At 40.4% G+C, this 18,713-nt stretch overlaps 1 non-coding gene across 1 annotated transcript; it reads left to right on the top strand.

The window, feature by feature from the left end:
- The first annotated feature begins 17,646 nt into the window (after positions 1 to 17,646).
- Positions 17,647 to 17,718, top strand: trnae-uuc (transfer RNA glutamic acid (anticodon UUC)). The gene has a single exon. It is a non-coding gene; the product is annotated as a tRNA-Glu (tRNA).
- The last annotated feature ends 995 nt before the right edge of the window (positions 17,719 to 18,713 follow it).

The following is an 18,713-nucleotide window of genomic DNA, read 5'->3' as shown; positions in this document are numbered from 1 at the left end:
ACCCTTAAGCTTTGGCAAAATTGCATTTTTACCTAAACTTATACATATACTGTATACGTTCTCCTGCTAGAGGTGCACTGACTGATAACTGACTAATATCATTATTCCTGGATTATTAAATATGGGTCAGCAATCTTACACAGTTGTATAAAAAAAGAGGAAACTAGAGTCCTCTGATGTGATTTTGAAATGTGGCTGTCAATTTCTTTCTTTTTTTAAAATCAATATTAGTCCCGCTTTTAAAACAATAAAATCCACATGCATTTGTATATGAGGCAAGTGTTGCTTCTTGACAAACCCAAATGATGCCGATCAGAGTTTGTCTCCTGGCATACAATTATAGGCAAACACACTCTCCTCTCCTGGTCAGTGTGCATTGCTCAGTATTGGACTGAGTTAATCCATCAGGCCTGTTTAACCATGCTGTGGCTGATCCCCTTGGTAAATACACCAGCGCTAAGTGGCTTTCAATCATTACCACCAAGTATCCCTAATAGTACTAATAGGCTTAGGACAAGTTTTCCCTCTCTCTGCATAGACCCCCTCTCTCCCTGTGTAATGGCTGCTTGCTCAGACTTCGGCTTCCACCATGTGTCTATATTAGTGTCTGTCTTGTTGCATTAGCATGAATATCTGTCTCATTGTGGGGACCAGGACTCCCGGGAGCCTGGCTCAAATGGTTATACTACCTCTTAGGGAGAAAAATGGATTGGCTTTTAAAGTGATTGCCTGAATCAATATCAATTGAGTATTAGTCTTGAAAAAATTAATAAATAACCCAGTGCTTTTCAGCCAGGACGAGCATTAAAGGCATATGGAGGGAAGTGGTTTAGTGTTCAAAATGTTGAACAATGGACTTGAAGGGCACCGATTGGTAATTACTAGAATCAAGTGAAAGTTAATTCTTGATGTTGGTTATTGATAATTGTAAATTAATTGGTCTTACTTTGTAATTATTTTTCAAAGTAAAAGCTTTGTTTGGGAGCTGATATGTGGTGTGAGTCTCCCTCTTGTGGACATACTGTGGTGTTACAACTATAAGTCAATCTACTGTCATGCAATTTGTAAAATGCAACAAATAAGACAAGAAAAGGACAACATCACATCTACAAAACTCAAATGCTTCAAACACATGTGTGCCAATGTGTTTGTGTGTGTGTCTGTGTGTGTGTGTGTGACTTTAGCTTCTCATCAGCTCCTTAAGATTCCTGAAGGCAGTTGGTCACAACTGGGTGAATCTCTGCAGTTCAACTATTTTGTGTGTGTATCTGTCTGTCAAGGTATATGTGTGTATGAGTGTGTACGTATGTGTGTGTGTGTGTGTGTGTGTGTGTGTGTGTGGCCAGGTGGGTGGTATTGGGTTTCCTGAGGAGCTACTAATTCTTCACCTAACACCCTGACCTCCTTACTCTGTGACCCAGAGAGACAGAGGGAAGGCAGCTCTTCATCCACTTCACTGGACCTGGTCATGGACGACAAATTGTGTGCGTTTGTGTGTGTGTTTGAGTCCAGTGGATCTTTATAAATAATCCACATACATCAATGAGGGTTTTTCCTTTCACTGAGAAGAGACAGAATAAAAGACAGAAGAAAGGCACTGCAGTGTTTTCTCTCTAAATCAAATTCTGAGATAGTTTTCTTGCTGCAAAGAAGAGAGAACAAGAAGTGGAGAAGTGACAAAGGTGATTAAATCAAGACAGTTTTCTCTCCAACTCAACAACAAAACTATATTTTTTTAATGAATTGCATTGGTGGGATATGGCCTTAAAAAGCTATGGGATGTTGCGTCTCAACTGCCCTAAGAAGCGTCTCAGATGACTGGTTTGCAGATTCACAGGGACATCTGAAGGGAAGGTCTGCTCTCCCAAGCAATCCTTATTCAGTGCTTTATATCTGATAAGATTAGTGCGGCTTTTCATCTCAGCTCCCATCCTCAAGCTTACTTCATTGCAACACATTCCTCAGTGAATGTTCACCAAACAGAAGCCGAATCTCTGAGATGAGTCACGATTCTTGGTAAAGCAGTTGTTAGATACTGTGCCATGTAGCAGCTGCTGCAGTGGAGCCACCCACCGAGCACCCAAACAGCTCTGAATCTCTTGTCAAATGGTTCCCTTTTGAGTAAGATGCTGAAGGTATGTGTGTGTGTGTGTGTGTGTGTGTGTGTGTGTGTGTGTGTGTGTGTGTGTGTGTGTGTGGGAAAGGGGTAATCTATGCTTTGCTGCTTTTCCGATCTGCTTCATTTCTACCAGGACAAGCAGTTGCTTGAAAATGCAAACCCTCGCCCCTCCATCATTCTGACACACACAAACAGTTTTTTTCTGAGTGGTTTGGTTAAAGAGGGTGTAGATGAAAATCCTGCCTGTGTGTCACTCCCTTGTCTCACAGATACAGACAGAAGAGCTTCTGTGACAGAAATTTATAAATACAAGCAAAATAATTTGAAATTAGTATCATATTTACCTGAATTCAAAACTTTTGTGATTTACAATTTGCATGTGTTGCTACAAAAAGTACTTCAATGAAAACACGTATTTCATGGTTTGAGGCAAATATTCTACCCTGGATCTGGTTTTTGGAGTCAAGTTATTGCCATATGATGTGAAAAGGTGATAAAACTGTACTCTGTATATTCTACACTGAACTCTTGAGTCATCATCTCCACACGTTCATTCCCGACTTGATGAGGTATGTGTGTGTGTGTGTGTTTGTAGTGAGTTGCTGTGGTAACTCTAGCTCACAACATGCATCTGCCTGTGTAAATGCATTTGTGTGTGTTTGACGTTGCCGTGGTAACCTTGGCCCCTGCTGACCTTGGCCTTTAGGGCCCCCATCCCCTCTCTTCCCTGCTCTTGGCTCCCCAGCTTGTGGGTGACTGAGCTGCAGCTGGTTTGGACCTGTGTGTCTATATGAGTTCAGACACGCTCAGTTTGTTTTAGCAGGCGGCTAGCTTAGCGATAAGTTGTCTCTGTTCTCCCTCCTTCACCAGAGCTAGAAGAAAAATAAGAAAAATGTGATCCAAGTAAATATAAATACATTTAATGTGCAAAATGTCCCCTACCAAATATTAATTAAAAATGTTAATCATACCATATTATGACATAGAATTATTATTGAGGACGGATTGAGATGATTGCAGCATTTTAATGTTGCTGCTGGACCTGATGTCACCTTGTATATGGACATGTTATAGGTTTATCTAAAATAATGCATCATGCTTTATAAGATAATCAAATCTTTCGAATCTAGAATCCCAATTTGAGAAGTAACTTTAATTGTTGGTATAGATGAAATGGAGTAAAAAGTACAAGTACCCAAGCAATACACAGGGACATCAAAATTGCACTGAAGTACAGTACTTCAGGAAAAGTATTTGGTTACTTCCACACCTGCATTAAGCCTAGTGGTACCATAATGATACATAACAGAGATGATCACACATCTATATAGCCTGCAGAGTGTAAATGCTACAGTATGTGGTAGGTATGAAGAGTGAGACAGAAAATCTTTTTCTTTTAGCACTGTTAGGATCTTTACAGACATATTTTATGTATCGTATGTTTGTATGAAGTCCTGGAACATCTTTAGAACATTTTGCTCCTTGTTACCAACTGAGAGTAAAACCTGAGAGCGTGATACAGTGGGCAGCCAGGTCACAGGTGTGCATGTGCAACTGTATGTACGGGTGTGAATGTTATCAGGAAAACCTCTGGTTGAACTCTCTGTGGATTGCTTGCACAGTTCCAGACTAAGACAGCGGGTGAGTGTATGAGTGTGTGTGTGCATGTGTGTGTAAAGGACTAAGCCAACATCAGAGTCATCAATCAATACGTGTTAAGAGAGACCTGCAGCATTTTCTCTCTTCATCATGTTTTATCTTTGATGACTGAATAATAATGAAAAATAAACTACTGACATGTTTTTCATGGTATAGTGTAAAACCCATGATACAGTATTAACCTGCATAGACTCATGCTTGTATATTCAACATCCTCTCTACTTTATAGGCCTTTGCAGCCTCCATGCCTGAAGGTGCCTCCAGGCGGTAAACCTGTCTGTCCATCAGCGATTTTAAGCCTTCTAATAGTTCACTCTGTTTAAATGACAGGCCTTTCATCTGACTGTCTGCCCTCTCCAGCTACATGACTTTAATGGCCCTGACATCATGTAAGCCATAGCAGCTGGCTGTTGGGATGTGTGTGTGTGTGTGTGTGTGTGTGTGTGTGTGTAGATGAACAGGGAGTTGTTGATACCTGCATGGTGGTGTGGCTCTAATCCATGTTTGTTCTGCTCCAGCACCAGAAGAGAATGTCCCACACACACATTTACGGCACACCTGCAGCCTTAAACACACACACAACCACACACACACGCTGAACTCAAAAGGGTTGGCGCATGAAAAGTAGAAGTAGTTAATACATCCTGTTTTTGCAGAAGTAGTTATTTTATCATCAGAAGCAGTGATTGTGATCTTCAAAAGACCTGCTTGAATCAGCAGCAACACACAGAAATTTATTTGCATTACCAGAATAAAATGGTCAATATATTTTCTAAAAGTATATTAAATATACTTTAATACACTTTTGTGTAATGTAATGTAAACAAAACACCTATTTGTGTGCGACTAAAGCTATCTTGTTTCAAAAGTTTTTTTGAATGTAAGCGTACGTAAACTTTTTTAAAATCAAAAGTATGTTTTAATTGTCATAAGTGTGCTAAAAGTAGTACATGCAATACATATAAATCATCTGACTGAGTTGGAACATGTGAATTTAAAAAAACTAACTGAAATTGATTAAATCATTTAATTCAGATGTGTCTGTGTTTTTCAGTTGCTATGGAAGCAGACGTTCAAGAACAGTATCAGCAAAAATAAAATCAAATAAAATAAAAATCTTATTTCACCCAAAACTGCTGCATCTCTGTTATTTTGGGCTACACCTACTCAGTGCTGTTAAAGTCTGACTTTAATGTCTGGGAATTAAGTTGCACATACCAGTCAGTCACTAGGCTAATCTAAGAGCAAGGCAGACAAGAGGGGGAGAGACCACCAACATAGTCACCAAGTCTATCTAAAACCGTGTGTGGGGGTGTGAGAGGGAGCTGTTATCACTCCACAGCTTTGATATGAGACTAAGATTGAGGTGAAGTAGAAAGATTTGCATAGTTCATTTCACAACTTCTGTTATCTGCGCTGAAGTAATGTCTGATATGACCGTTACTGCTACTGTGTATGTGTGCGTGAATATGTGTGTGCCAGTAAACACAAAATGGGAGAATATCAGTGTTTGTACGCATTAAATCCATAGAAGGAGGACGGCATGTGAGTGAGGGAGCACACACTGCTACTACTGCTAATACAAATACAGTATACTGTATAGATTTTAATTAATGATAAAAAAAATAATTTAACAAGCACAAAACAAGGCCTCACAGATTTGTAAGTTTGGAGGATTTGCAAACAAAATAATTTTGTGTGTTTGCATGTATGAGTGTGAGCACATGATGCATAACGGTGCAATGAAAACATTTATTTCGGCTGACATCACACTGAGGTCTGGACAGATTACCACGGTGGGAAATGACCTGACCGAATCTGGAAGACAGGATCAAACTGAATGACGCAAATCCAGTAGCAGAGTTTACATGCAAAGACTGTAAAAAGCAAAGGAGAAGAAGATCTCTTCTCATGATTCTGTCTTCACTTAACAAAGGTGTCCCCTCACAGTCTGTCTCCATGCTGACAGATTGATTAGATTTGTGCTTGTTCAGAAGTCACTTATAAACTTCCAGGAGCTGACCAACTCAGAAGTTCAAACTTTCACTGTTACATCGCTGCGCTGCGTCACTGACTAACTGAACCAAGCTAACAAAGCTAATGATCGCTTGCTAATATAGTATCTGACCTAACACGGAAGTAAATTGATACGTTTTTGAAATCACATTTCACAAAATATCTCACATTAGACAACGGTATGCCAATTACACTGAATGACCAAAGAACATTATCAGTCCGGTTGGCATAATCAGGTATGTAGCAGTTGTGCTTCTTCAGCTTGTCACTGAAGTCTTTAGTTAAGTTTTAATGGTGCAACTCGATTTAGTAAATCACCAGTTACTTAACGGGAAACACACCAACTTATTTTTGATTTTTGAATTGCTAGTCCACAGTATTGAGATAGACAGAGCAGGTAAAAGGGGAAGTGGAGTTGCCAGTCGTCTTCTCTTCTGTCTCTGCTACATACGGAGTCAGGTGCGTGTTTGGAGGCAGGCGGACCAGCATGTTTATCTGAAGCCTCTATCAGCCACAGACCAAACATTTGCTCGGCCTGCTTCATCCTCTTCCCCTCCTTTTCTCTCAATCTCTCTTTTTTTTACCCTCATATCTTTTCTTCTGAGGAGGCAGCATGCCGCTAAATACCCACAGCTATCAAAGACAAAGCAGGAAAGCAAGGAGGGCAGGGGCTTTTGAAAAGTGTCTGTATATATACACACGTGTGTGTGTGTGTGTGTGTGTGTGTGTGTGTGTGTGTGTGTGTGTGAAGCCTGCTTCAGAGAGGCCCTGGTATCTCAGTGGTCTCACTTCGTTATGTAAATAACACCAATGATTACTTGAATGTGTGTGGGTGGTTAGTGTGTTGGTGTGATGAATGTGTCCGGTTGACAATGAAATGAATGAATGAAAATGAATGAAAAATGAACGAATCAAACAAACAAATCACATGAGCTATGAGCTATAGTTAAATTTCACAGTCATTTGAAAGTGATGTTAGCTGTTGGATCAGATTGCTGTATGTCACCCTTAAAACAGCTGTATGTTAATCTCCTGTGGTTTAATTTATACATCATATCCTTGTGTTAGTGTTGTTCTTATTCTACATCTTTACTACATTAATATATTTTAATCTATTTACTTTTTATTCCAAATTCAGTGTATTTGTCATATACCGGTTGTTTTTCAGGGGTTCAACTAAGCATTTTTATTTTTGTGGTATTACTGGTGATTTATTGTTTGCACTGAACTGAAACTACAGCACCTGCAGTTTCACAAACACAGATGCACATTTCATGATGGCAGCAGTTCATGCCGTCTCCAAATCTTTCATCTTTAGGAGGTTTCTGTTAAAGGTAAATACTCTTTTTGCTATTTTTCTTCCATCAAGTTTGAAATTCTGGCCAGATGCAGGTCAAAATGTAATTTCTTTTTGAGTATACAGTTCCTGACCTAGCATGTTCTCCACTAATATCAATATAGATTCCTCCATTGGACCATGGTAAATTTCTTGGACCACACTACTTCTCAGTACAACCACTAGATGGTGATACATACCCACCAATAAGAACCCAGCAGGGCTGCTTCATGACACAGACTGCACTGGTATTTACCTTACTGTTTATCATGGCTTCTTAACCCTCTGAGTGTTACATGTAGGATTGTTCTTTAACATGTCCAAACCTAATGGAGCTATGGGGTAAAAGTATTGGCTTTGAGGCAAAAGATGTACACAGAATTATACTTAAGAACCATTCTCTCCAGGGAATCGATTTTATTGCCTAAAACACATTATTGGTTTTATTGGTGTTGATACAGATTAAAACTATCCAGAGGTGCTTACAGATGCTCATATTTATTTGTTTTTGTTATTGTGTTAGTGTCCAAGATATTTCATTTGTGTACCGAGACCCACATGCATATTGGTGTGTGTGCATGAAAGTGTGTCTGTGAGTGTGAGTGTGTATTTCCCCAGTGGTTACATCAGTCCTTAATCTGCCAATTGTAACCGTACACCTGTAGCTAGCTTCTGTCTTTACATTGGCCTGACATACACACACGCACGCAAACACACTGGAAGTTCTCCCTCCGTGTTTACCTGCTGTTTGTCTCTTGGTAATGATGTTAATCCCAACCAAAAATGGAAACGCACACAAACACACACACACACACAACACCTGAATCTATAAAACCCTCCTGCCTCGCCTCTTTCATATTGAGTAAATATTTGCTTCTAAAAGCTTCAAAGATGTTTGCTGCATTTTTGTTTCATCTATTGTTACCTTAAATCGCCTGTACAGAAAAACAGGTTTACTCTCATGGCTTTTTTTTTCAGGGACAAAGACAGGGAGGAAAAGAGAGCAGGAGCTACCTAAAGGGCAGTCATTGTCCTGTTTTAGACATGTTGATGAATGCACAGGCTTCACTTTCATACTCTTTCTGCCATCAAATCCCACCTAGGTGTGTCACTGTGTGTGTTTAAACTCCAAGCAAAGAGATAAAGGCATTCGCAGATTCTCCTTTTTTGGGAGTGAGTGGAACAACAGGCACCAAAATAGCAGATAATTAATAACTGACTGACAACAGTAACTATTCATTGCACTGTCCCGCTCATTATATAGTTTTCTTACAGTTCATAAAAAAGTCCAGTTATCAAGGGCTGATTATGTAACTGAGCTTTTGCAATTCTCAGTCAGTGGTGGTGATTTCCCTTGTTTTGTGGCAATGTCATGGAAACTGCAAAAACATGAGTAACAAGTGGAATTATTGCACTTCACTGGCAAAATATGTCTTGAGTGACATTTTTCTCTTCCCATAAACCCTGTTTCTTCTTTGCAAAAAGCGGATATTGTCACTATGCTGTATGTGTCCCTTCTACTTCACAAGACTAATCAATAAAAGCACTTTAATATCAGTCAGTATTCAGACTAAGTAAGCTAACTTGAGACTAAAACTCAATAGTATAAGTAGAATACAATTGTGTGCACGTTTTTTAAATTGTCCTCTAACAAATAAAGTGATTGATTCCTCACTTGTGCTGTAAAGCAATGCATAAACTTCCTGATTATGCTGCATTGATTGATTTTGGCCACTTGGGGGCAGTGGAAAGAAACTGTTAGCGCAACATTAGCATATTATCTCCTTATAAAGTTGATATGTTTAACATGTTAGCAAACAGTTACCTATTTACACAGAGCAGCAGAGACACAGCAACAATGGCATTCATTTTAAGTCACGTTTTTGTCTAACTCACGAATGTAATTCCACTTTTCGCCCTCCTTTTAGCTCTGTTTTGGTCTCCACCAACTCCTGAGTTAAATATCTGGCTTTCTGTAATGAATGTGATGAGACAGAACCAAAACAGTAAAGTTCTGGGTTGTAAAACCAAAAACAATTAGCTGAAAGATGCTAAAATCATCTGTAAAGCTGAAGGGAATTGCAGAACTCTGATGCCTTTCACATTTGTTTAATTGTAATTGTTGATCTAAAAATACAACTTTAATGTCTCAGTCAGTGTTGATAAACTGAGGCTCAATCCTAATTTTCTGCAATACGATTTCCGCTGAAGTGCTGTTCCTGTATCAGTCCACTGAGTGGTTTACTTCCTTAGAACTTCATTTCACTTTCCAAAAATGCTAATAGCGTGGACGGGGGGTTCGAGCTGGAGCCTGTGACAGCCAACAGGAGGAGAAATTAGAAGTGGTGATTAAAGATGATGGTTGTTAAGGAGAGAGAAATGTCTCCCTCCCTCTCACTTCGCCTGTCTCTCTCTTCGCCTGTCTTACCACCGTCTCGCTCCGGCTGTACTATCAATGGGAGCTTTCACTTTGCTTTGCATGATAAATATGATGGTTGTGTGTGTGCGTGTGTGTGTGTGTGTCTGACAGAGTCCAACAGTCCACTCCAATGCATGAGTGGCTTGGAGAGTTGCCAGCATGTAAAACCTAGCAACAAGATTTGACTTGGCCTGCTGAGAGAGAGAGAGAGAGAGAGAGAGAGAGAGAGAGAGAGAGAGAGAGAGAGAGAGAGAGAGAGAGAGAGAGAGAGAGCTAGCTGGCATATGCACAGCATGGGCATATGGATCTTTGTTTGTCCGTTTTGGACCATTTAGTCATTCTGTCACTCCAACTGGACTACTTAGCGAATTGGTGCTACTTCTGGTTCTGAATTACACACACACACACACACACACACACACACACTTGCAGACACACACGGGTGAGCCAAGACTTGACTCTGCTGCTTTACAGTCTGTTACTGTTCACATGGCCTGAATGAAATGAAGAACCTTTTCCAATTAATCCTTTTAACCAACATGTGTGATCCCTGGCTCACGCTGATGTGGCCTTCAAACTCACCGGGTCCACGCCAAGTCCAGTCAGCCTCTGGGGCTTTTCCTGACCATCAACACTGAATCAGCTATGAAGGCTGGCAGCACTGGTTTCCATCCACTTCACAATCCAATATATCAGGAGATCAATGTGGGGTTGATTTAAAGACCAGTCCGTTCTGTCCTCTGTCTCCAGTGTCATTGTTTTCTTTCCTTCAAGGTTTACATAGGTTTGCACATGCACGGCAGGGACATGTCCCAACCAATATTTTGTGAGAACAGAATTGTCCCTACCAATATTGCGTGAACAAGACAACCGATTTAGTCTAGCGTTTGATTGGCTGAAAGGACGGGCACTATCTGGAGGCTCACAATGTCGCTCTTACTGACAAACATGGAAGGGGTAAAAGTGGATCAGTGTACTGACAGTGGTAAGTTATCAGTGTTGGGCAAAGTTAGTATTCCAGATGACTCCCTGTCCTCTGTTGCCTGAACTGCAAGCACACATAACTTCATTTTGTCCATGTCAACAATGTCTTGAACCAAAAAAGACACATCATCAACTTTTCCACCACCCAGGGCCCAAGTAATAGGTAGTAAACTAAAGCCAGCAGGCACACTGATTTAAAATAAAAAACCTACTCGCTACCCAGTGCCATCAGTCTTATACAGTACCAGTCAAAAGTTTGGACATACTTTGGGGAGTGTGTTTAAACTTTTGACTGCTACTGTCATGATCATCATTAGATGATGATTAGAACACTGGTAAGCCTACTGAATATCTAAATGCAAAAAAAAAAAAAGCTAAAATATTGTCTTTGATGCTAATATTTCGTTCTTAAACAGGATTAAAAGATGCTGTTAACCTCTAACCACTCTTTGTGAGTGTAAGGCTACAGGCATCAGTATGCTTCATGCTTGTTTCATTGCTGAAGTGTCTAAAACCCTCTACACCCACCCCTACATGACATTGCACTTGCCCCTCTGACAGGATTTTCACCCTGCCATTGAGATTGACCATGTGGACCAGCTATAAACACTTTTACATGGTCACTCCTTATGAACTAGTTTGTTTCAAGCGTCCTCCGGTTTTATGGTGGGCTTTGTTTGCAGGATTCAGCTCAAACTCCCTGATCTGTGTCTTATTCTTTTGTATCAGCATTTCAGCCTGATCAAATATATGTTGCATGCGATGAGTATGAGAGCTAAAACAATACGTTTCCACCCTCCCTGTCTCCATGCTTCCTAAAAGCCTTGTGTAATGTTGTCAGCATTTATGGCGCTCGTGCAGCAGACTTCCTCGCAGCAGGGTTGTCTGTTGGTTTACGTCTCCAGAAACAAACCTTTTAAATGTGGATCTGTGTCTAAAAGGACCTGCCCAGCCCTGCAGTCCCCTACTGGACTGAACTGGACTTAACATAAGTTGAGACAACTTCTTGGTGTATCATTTAGTCAACATAGCAACGTGTCAAACAATCCCCCATGGTTCCTACCAGCTTCAAACCTCTGCAAGAATTAAACCATTTTTAAATTAGCCCTGCTCAGAAATACTCTAAATCTGTCATGCTCTAACGTGGTGTCACATTCCCTCAGATTACCATCATTACAGTAATTAATGCTTTAATTTCTGGGTATGTTTTGAAATGAAACCCAAAGTACTGTGGTTTTAATGTAATATGGGACTAATGTGGAGTGGAACATTTGGTAATCTGGCTCCCACATGCCTTGGATCTGCCAAATGGGTTTTATCTGCTGTTATACGGTTCAAACTCTGAGCTACAGCCGGTTAGGAGGAAAATAGACTGTAGAAAACGACTTTGTGTACAAGTATTGAAACATTTTTAAAGAATATCATTTCAGTACTTCTGTGTGTCGCACAGTGTACAGTGGCGATCGAGCAGAAAGCTGAAACTGCATGACACATAGTAGGACTAACATAATGATTATGAGACTTTTTTTTTGACAACAAATGGAAAGAAACTCATTTGGAGCTTTATTTCAGTGCTTCGACTGGCCTCTATTCGGTCCAGCTGATATGTTTATGACTAATTTAACACCACAAAGGGAAGAAATGAGGGAACAGGGGAATATGCAGATTTCATAACCTCTGATTTCTTTTATTCCCAAATGAACTGACCAACCTTTGAGTGAATAAAATGAATAAGCTCTTTTCTTGTCACCAACAGATGAATCTCTAACTAGGTTACAGTGTCACATAAATGACTTAATGGGCTGCACTTCCTGTGAGCTCCACCTGGCTTTTCTTTGTTCGCAAACAAAGTGTCCGATACATCCAGTTCATTCGAATGCTGTTAGTCATAATGAATATTGACGGTCGTGAGGCTACTATTGAAACATACTATTAATAATCCAGAGTAGATGAATAACCCTCTGTCTTATTCTGGGGTCTGAATGTGATCTTTTGTCTGAGGTGGTTTCTATTTTGTTGTGCAGCTTTGTTTGGCACTGATCTGCTCTTTTCCCCGTTGTTCTGCACATAAACCACTTAGCACTTCTGCTATTGGCTCCACATCTGTCTTAATTCTCCTCCTCTGACTGGTGGGAGAGGACAGCCATATTTATCCCATACCTGATTAGACCCCCTTGATGTGAAAGGCTTCATTTACAATGAAGACAGTGGGTCTTCATTGTCCTGTGGACGCAGGATGGACAATAAGATCATCTCTGATCAGTCACTGATTTCTCTCCTTTGACATTTCCAGATCATAAACAATTATAGCAAGGATTACAGGGTTCCTGTGCACTTGAACATCTTTATCTTACCCTCAACCTCAATAGATAATGCAGACTGAATGCTCTTTATGAATACATTTGCACCCTGTTCACAGATAACCTTAATTTAGTTTTCCTCTGCTGTACAATTCACCAACTTTGCTGTTCAGATCTGGGGATGCAGCAGTCAGATATTCACACAGGTTTTTAAAAAGCCCCTGGAGCATGAATGAAGTGATATCTGCCTCGGCCTCTATATTATGCATAATTAAACAGACATGACCACCACCCATGGGCATAGAATTAACCCACTTCTTCTGATAAGGTGTGATACAGTTTGAAAAAAATACAAACATTTTCTTCAACAAATGTTTGTCAAACCAATTAATGGTTTAAGTTTGTGAAGCTGTTGTACAACAGATCTCAATGGGTGAACAGGTTTAACTGGACGGTTAAATACTTTAAATCTTTGTAAATATTTAAGTGAAGCTGGTGTCTCTTATGTGAATCCATTCTCACACTGTAATGTCTAATTATAGCATAAGAATAGATTCAACTACACGTACACACGAACACACACACACTGACAGACTGTGTGTGTTGATGTGTGGGGTCGCATTAGTCCCACATAGCCGAGGTGTGAAGTAATAAATGAAACTGATAACAAGGAGACAACACACACACACACACACACACACACACACCCAGCAGTAGCTACCTGTGAAGCATCCTTTAGAGTGTGTTTGTGTGTGTGAGAGAGAGTGTACACATGCTGAGAGTTAATACATGCGTGGCTTTATGTGTGTGTGTGTGTTTGCACGTCTTTGTGTGAATTAGCAATGACCCTAATAAACAACTGTTTACACCCATTAGGAATTTCCTGTATTTAACAAGAGAGGGTTTGTCAGGGGTCATCAGACACAGTGTGTGTGTGTGTGTGTGTGGTATAAGGGGTGGTGATGGGGTGGGGGTCCTGTCTGTTCTATAAACACAAACCTTTGTATTAACAGCATCTCACAGACAAACAGGGCCAGCAGGCTCTTTGTTGTGTATGTATGTGGTACTTTGTGTGTGTGTATATAATATTTTCTGACATATTTCAGTACAAACAAAAGCCTATAAATAGGGAAACAGTGAAAGAGAAAGAAATTAAGCAAAAAAGAAATGGAAAGAGGCAACAGAATAAAGTACGTATATGTTCTTATCCAAGGCCATTTGTTGGTTCAAATGTATTTGACCTTAATCTTCCCATGATATTACTGTTGTTGGCTCTGTGGCTGTTGAGCTGTGTGCGTGTGTGGGTCGGTGCTCTGCAACATGTTTCTTTGTCCTTCAAGGACGTTGCAGGAATTAGATGAGAATGTGTGTGTGGCTATGTTTCATCATCAGTGATACAACATCAATTATAAAGATGTTAATATAATATTAAAGGTGATGCTGTACTCTGCATTATATCCCAAAAACTATTAAAAATACATACAATACTTGAGCTGCATGGTTATACTGAATGACATGTACCTCCATTAACAGAAACATTGGTAGCGTAGTTTGATTTGACCCCACACTGTCCTGCTGCTGCAAACATCCTGTGTGTTGTGAAAGAATGACAATGCAAAGGTTTGCACTGGAAATGGCTTAGTTAGACCACAGAATATGGATTTAAAGTTACAGAGCCCTATGTTTTCTAACTTGCTCAGGGTTTTCCTCACTATAAACAATCTCTATGACCATCACAAGAATGTAGGAAAAACACAAGCAGTCCGCATTGACCAGTAATGTCAGCTGTGGTTGTCTCTTCAGCAGAACCATGGATCTTCCTTGACACGCTTCTGCGAGTTACGTCTGGTACGTCACATTATTTTCATGTTTTTCAATACAAATACGGGGAAATTAACTATTTAATTCTCAGTGTCACAATTACTTATGGCGACCTATTCATTTTATCTCTCTAAATATCAGAATAAAAGTTGTATTAATAAATAATAAAACAGTTTTCTATTATTTTATAATTAGAGGACAAACTTAACTTTCAGATAAAGTAAGAAAAATGGAAGCAAACTTTACTTTTCTTTGAGGATGAATTGCCACTATACACGATTATGACCATTCCATGTTGGTGCTTTTTAGTTCATTGGCACAGATTAATTATTCCCATCAGTTCTGGAGGTCAGTACTAAGTTTAACAATAATCATCAATCATCGTCTCTGTGGTAAATATGCAGCCAAAGATGTTCACAGCTCAGTCATGTCTGAGCTGATTCTGACATCGTTTATCTGCATCAGTGAATTCAGATGATTCAGAACATGAGCAGCTTTAGCTTCATGTTGTTTTCCTCAGTGTTTTTCTTTTTTCTTTTTTTTTTTTTTTAATTGTTTTGGGCTGAGTGAGGGGAGACAGGGAGGGCTGCCTCTGCTAACACCGGAGGAATGTGCTGGATACAGTGGGTGGTGTGTGTGAGTGTGTGTGTGTGTGTGCTGATTTTAAACCATCTCCCTGCTTAATGCCCTCGGATGACACAGCTCACTGATGCATCTCGCTCATTATCATCACACACATGCACTCACCACACTCACACACACACACACACACACACACAGAATAATGGCTACTGTGTGTTAATCTGTCTGTCATGAGAAATGCTCAGGAAAGCGACTCTGTGAGCAGCAGTGTAACCTCTACAACCCCTCTGACCAGCAGGTGGGTTGGTCATTAGAAACTCAGGTTGTGTGGGGGAAACCCCCCCCCCCACAATTTTTATTCTAGATATTTTAAATTCCATAAAGATAGACAGTGTGTTGGCTGAATTGTCAAGAAATATGTAAAACATGATGAAGAAAATATGCAGAATATTTTCCAGGACATCATTAAACAGTATGAATAATATATTGGAACAAGCAGGGTTAAGTGTAAGTTGGAAAAAATACCTCTTTTTTGGGAAAAAATTTAGATATATCTGAGTCCAGAAATAACCACATAAACAATACGGAGGAAAATGAGTAAAGTAGAGCAACAAAACATAAAAAGGCATAACATACTTTGTTTTATGAATTTTAGGCCTAGCAGGATTACAACTTTGAACTAAATTAAACGAATTAAATTGAATTAAATATAACATTAAATGAGGAAATGGTTGAAGATGTTATAACTGTCATTGTTAAAGAACTCACTTCCCGTCTTCTAAAAAAACGCTTCTTTTTCCTGTTCTGTCTCGTTCTCACACATGCCCACATGCATAAAAACACACTTGCACACACATGCACGCACACACATGCACGCACACACACTCACACACACACACACACACACACACACACACACACACACACACACACACACACACTCATACAGGCCTGATTAATGGTACCTAATTAGCAATGGTAATGACCAGGTGTCTGAGAACCAGCCAGCTTCTTCCAGAGTGAAGGGGGCCGAGGGGGGGAAGGAGTGTGTGTGTGTGTGTGTGTGTGTGTGTGTTAAATGTAGTGTGGTGTTCATGGGGGCTCCCAGTTCCCAGAAAATCTATTCCCACTGACTGTCACTCCCTCTCTCCCTGTCTCACTCTCCCTCTGTCCAGAAAACACACACACACACACAAACACCCACATACGCACACACTCATGCAAACACATGCACACACGGTGAACTAAGGGCCAAGATCAATTAAGGTTTTGGGCAACTAGGATGGGAACTGTGTTGGATGGTAGGAGCTGTTGTTGGTGACTGTGGTGTAAATGTGTGTGTGTGTGTGTGTGTGTGTGTGTTGGAGTAGCAAGGAACATAAAACATGGAAGAAAGTTATGGTGGAGGGGAAAAACAGCAACAACAATTAACCCTTCTCCACTGCATGGCACCTGCTTAACTCAACTATACTCTGCTCGCCTCTTTGGGTTTTCAGGCAGAAGTTGTGGATACCTGGTCCTTTTCTTTTTTTGGTACCTCCGCTGAAGTTCTGGGCGAGCTAAGGCGATACAAAAGGGTGGTGTGAAAACGCAGCAGACTACCGATTGGTCATCCTTGTGTAAGATGGGATGGTCTTAACAAACCTGCCATTACATTTCTGTTAGTTATTGTACTGTACTTAGTATGGCACCTGAAAATCTACACTGCGGTCATATGAAGAAGTGCAGGTGTGTCTCTGTTTGGGATTAAGACTAAGATGATCCAGAAAGTCCAGTTTGAGTAACAGATCATGAAATTTGAGGATTTACCAGATGCCAAAACACTGCACAGCATGCAACAGGATTTTACCACTCTGTGAAAGTTATCAACGCTGCAATTATTTACTCTGAACAGTAGAAATACAGCTTTCAAGTTACAAAGTCATCAACCAGGAATCAACCAGTTTCATTTATTTAATTGGCCACTGCAGCACCTTGATGATGACATCACATTGTGATTTGAGCACAGATTGCACCAGGTTCAACTTTTTTTGCCAGACAACCCTGTGATTTTTTTGCTGAAGCTATACATTATGGGATAGTGTCTCCTCAAAGGTATTCATAAGCTGTGTCCCAATTGAGGCGCGGTCAAGGATCCGGTCTATGAAGGTGTGGTCCTTTATTCACAGCAGAGCACCGAGGCCGAACCAAAATGAGACGGTCTGGCCTACAGAGGCTTTTCACCTTGCCTCACCAGCATACCGTTGCAACGCAAAGCACTGCACCTGTCGCTTAGCAACCGTGACTTTTTTGACCCAACTTTTCTTCCACAAGGTTGAGGTTTTTAAGGCCCGTGGTTTTAACAGTTGTATAGCATTAGCTGTTGAACTGAACTGAATCCAGACTCTGTCTGTGTCACTTGCTTTCAATGTCCCATATGGTCTAGCGGTGAGGATTCCTGGTTTTCACCCAGGCGGCCCGGGTTCGACTCCCGGTATGGGAACAGCTGTTTTCAGTAATATATCTCTCTCTCACACACACACACACCAGAAATGGACAACTCACCACCGTAACAACCTCACGCATCTGTCAATATCCCACAAATGCTGCTACTGTTGTTGTAAATATGCAATTTTTTGTATCTATATATTTTGTACATTATTATATTGTTATTATTTATCTTTCTAAATATTTGTTATTGCAGTTTCTTGCAGCTTTCCTGTTCTATGCAACTCCACTTTGCTGCTGTAACACTGTGAATTTCCCCACTGTGGGACTAATAAAGGCGATCTTATCTTATTTTACCTGTCCACAATGAATCGTGGGATAGAATGGGCGATGAAGGGACCCTACTGTTGGATCCTTCATCGCCCAGGAAAAGAAGGCCGCATTTCTTCACTACATTTGAAGGAGCCTTCGAAACGGGACAGCCTTGTCATGCCGCTGTGACGCAACCAGTCTTCAAATACAGCCTCCGGAGGATGTGGCCCCTGAAGTGGGACACAGCTTTAGTGCTGCAACCACATGTTCGCATGAATTTTGATGAAAGTCTTTGTTTAAATAAAGAGAGAGAGAGAGAGAGAGAGAGAAAGTCTGAACAGTGCTTACTCTCTTACCTCCACACACCTGGCGAATAACTGCATGAAGTATTTGTGTGTTTGTTTGATTGTTGGTTTTGGAAAGTTACACAGCAAGTGTTGGATGCAGGACTTCCAGTTTTACCAGTCTGATGAAATCCTATCCTGTGATAAATTAAAAAAAAAAAAAACATAAACATAACTCTAGTTCACAAGTGCATTACATGAAAATGTGCCAAATGTAATAATGTAGCACCTCCTCTATCCTGCTACTGAAGCAGAGCAGTAACGTTGTGTTTTTGGTTGATTTCTTCTGTTGAACTGATTCGTATTTCTTTTTCTTGGTTGTGAAACTCTCCCTCACCCAGGTTATTCAAACACCAATGAACACACACAGACAGACACACAAATCCTCCATCAG

The sequence above is a fragment of the Trachinotus anak genome, unplaced genomic scaffold (assembly GCF_046630095.1).
Source record: "Trachinotus anak isolate AG129_WGS33_773 ecotype Australia unplaced genomic scaffold, CSIRO_AGI_Tana_v1 ptg000010l, whole genome shotgun sequence".
In the NCBI taxonomy this organism is placed as follows: Eukaryota; Metazoa; Chordata; class Actinopteri; order Carangiformes; family Carangidae; genus Trachinotus; species Trachinotus anak.
The sequence above is the reverse complement of the archived record's forward strand: the minus strand, read 5'-3'. Positions and strand labels throughout refer to the sequence as shown.